Below are 3,138 nucleotides of genomic sequence, written 5' to 3' on the forward strand. Positions count from 1 at the left end.
AATTACAAGTTGTTTATTGAATCACAATATCATCTTATATAGTGCTAAAAAGGAAGTAAAATTAAGCCAACCTTATATCTATATTTTGATTTTACTCTGTTTTTAATACTAAATGTTTTGTAAAATATATTAATATCAAAATGAAACAAAAACAATTAAAACAATATAAAGTTGTAAATGCATAATTTAAAGGATAGAAAGCTTAATATTATAAATTTATTTAGCAAGCTAAAACATGCCTTCAAGGAAGGCTGAGGAGCTTCTCTAGAAACCATCTGTAGCCTTTAGCATATGAACTAATTCACAATATAGCGTCTGCACCCGATTTATCGAAATTTCTGGCTTTTCAAATTTCTCCTATGATTTCAAATGTTTCTGCTGCAGTACATTAAGACAATTTGCAAATGATAAAATATTTTACCCAAAATATTTCAGCAATACATCTTAAAATTTATGTCTGCATAGACAGAAAGAACCTAATCTTACTGACTTAAAAAAAAAAGTTGAGAATCTTTGGTAGACAATTACCAGCCAGGCATGACATCCGGGAACCACGTTCTTCCCAGGTATTTGAAGGCTTCAGCGTGAATTTTATCCAGGCCGTAATCCCCATCGGGGTCAGAACCTCCTCCATCACAGAGAGCTGCGTGAGCCTCCTCCCACCCAGCCTTACAAACTCAACCACGGCACTGCAGCGAACTTCACATGCACTGAGGCCCAAGGCTGTTCAGTTTTTACAGTGTTGAGCAATACAGATCAGCTCATTGTCAGAGTCTGAAGACCGTTTGCACACACCACTAACTCAACTAGGCATGGGCAGTTAGGACCTATCCGTCCTAGGACCGCTTTGCTTACTGACCGACCGAAATAAAGATGAGTGACGGGGGATTCTTCCGTAAAGAATGTCTCAAATTCCTCTTCGTTTAAAAAGAAGCATATGACAACATTAACTCTAGGGGAGTGTTTAATAAGTGCATCTCAACTTTGTTTTTTAATGGAATGAAATTTAATTTGTCCAGGATTTTCACTCACAACATCAATTCGAAGATGTTCAAGGTTAACATGAGTCTCACTTGAAAGGGCCAGGAGAAGTTCATCACTTGGAATGTAATAATTCAATGCCAGTTCTCTAAGGCCTTGACAATGATCAGCTACACAAAGGATTCCATCAGATGAAACATAAGGACAGCTGCTCATTTTTAGGAGTGTTAGAGTATCACTGTTATTGGCCACCAGAACCTTCAGTGAAGGGTCATCCACGGGTGGGTCTTCAATTTTGATTGATGATAATGATTTTGAGTTGACAAAAGCAACTGTAAGTGCTGACACAAAATGAGACTTTGACACGTTCATAAAACTTGGATTGGCCCTAGAAATCAAGCCCAAGGTGTGGAGAACAATTTCCCAGCTGAGAAAGTATATCACAGGCAGTCTCTGCTGATTCAGTACTGCTATCAACCTTAAAGCTGACATACTGGAGACAGGCAACATGCCTTTTAAAGATCTGCTGAATGAGATCACGAGGAGTGGCTTAAAAAGACAAAGTTGCTGATTGGTTCAGTTCAAATTCAAACTTTCTCCAAAGGTCAGGGATATGAAAAACTTCGTTCCATCTCCTACATACAGAAGATGCGCGGGCCTGATCTGGTGGGCTCTGGTGGCATCCCGGGGAGAGGGGGGACCTCCCTGGAGACCGAGACATTGCTCTGACCTGGTCAAGGCGTGCTGACACAGACCCCGATGGGCGCCATTGAGGTTCCTCCGCTGTGTGTTGCCTTTTCATTCTCTTGATAGTGTCCTTTAACACCCACGGGTTTTTAATTTTCATGTAGTCTAATCCATGCATTTTTGCTTTTGTTGCCAGCTCTTTTGGTGTCACGTCCAAGAATTCATTGCCAAATCCAATGTCATGAAGCTTTTCTCTTATGATTTATTCTAAGAGGTTTATAGTTTGAGCTCTTAGGGTGGGTCTCTGATCCATTTTGAGTTAACTTTTGTATATGATGTAACGTAAGAAAAATTTGGTTTTTAACGTTTGACGTTTGCCTTGACTATTAGGCACATCAATGATTATGTTGAACGGGAATTTGAATATACAGTATCCCCCTTCTCTGTACAGCACATTGCTACTTTTCCTTTAAGACCCAGCCCAGCTGTTATGAAGTCTTCCGGACACTAAGAGAGGAGAACTTCCAGAGGTTGGAGGTCATAGAAGACAAAGACATGGAGGAGGCCATCAGATTTGTTGATTAGAAGGCTCATTGGTGAGCACTGAGAGAGCAGAAGGCTGAACACCATGTAAGCCAAGAGAGGGTAAGGACAGGCACTTTTTCCAAAGGCTTGGCTATGTGGCCTTCTTCGCCTTTTACTTTGATTGCCTTGTCAGCATTTCTCAAGTGTTTTGATGGTGAAAGAGGTCCAGAAGGTTTGTGTCTCCAACGGTACCTTAAAGAGGCCACCCTCTTTCCGGGAAGGGATGTTATAACGCTGGTGGTGGGCGGGATTTACAGACAGACAGATTTTGGCTTAGACTAAGTTCTAATGGACGGAACATCAGAGCCAGATAGACTTAAGAGTTCAAATCCCAGCTGCACCACTCAGCAGCTGTGTGACCCTGGATAAGTCACTTTCTTGGATCCTCATTTTCCTCTGTCAATTAGGTGTTGTGAGGGTTAAATGAGATCAAGTAAGCAAAGATACCGAGTGGGTACACAGCAGAACAGAGTGGTGACACAATAATTGTTAGGGAAGGATGGATAATGAGAAACAATATTCAGCACAGGCCCCAAATGGAATGAGGTCCCTGTCATCGGAGATGTTCAGGGACAGACTACCTGACTACTTAGTGGGAACTTTATGCAGAGGCGTCTAATGGTTTTGCCAGCTGTACGCTGAAGTCCTTTCCAATCTTCGATTTTAGACTTCTGAGAATCCCAAGCAATAGAAATGCAGACACAAAAGATGTTACTGAGACCACCCTGCTAATAGTGGAGGCTTCACGCCCAAATGAGGTCTTTCTGGGACAATTGGGCTCTTAGGGTGAGGGTGAATACCATCTAAGGGACTGTGTGTCTATGTGTGGGGTGAGGGGTAGCGCAGTACAGTCTCAGATTTGAGACCGCACTGCCAGCTGCGCTG

At 42.0% G+C, this 3,138-nt stretch overlaps 1 pseudogene; it reads right to left on the bottom strand.

Annotated features, from left to right (window-relative positions):
- Positions 1 to 524: 524 nt before the first annotated feature.
- On the bottom strand, positions 525 to 1,702 carry LOC106840485 (F-box/LRR-repeat protein 21 pseudogene; annotated as a pseudogene).
- Positions 1,703 to 3,138: the final 1,436 nt, after the last annotated feature.

This window comes from Equus asinus, chromosome X, assembly GCF_041296235.1.
Source record: "Equus asinus isolate D_3611 breed Donkey chromosome X, EquAss-T2T_v2, whole genome shotgun sequence".
Lineage (NCBI taxonomy): Eukaryota > Metazoa > Chordata > Mammalia > Perissodactyla > Equidae > Equus > Equus asinus.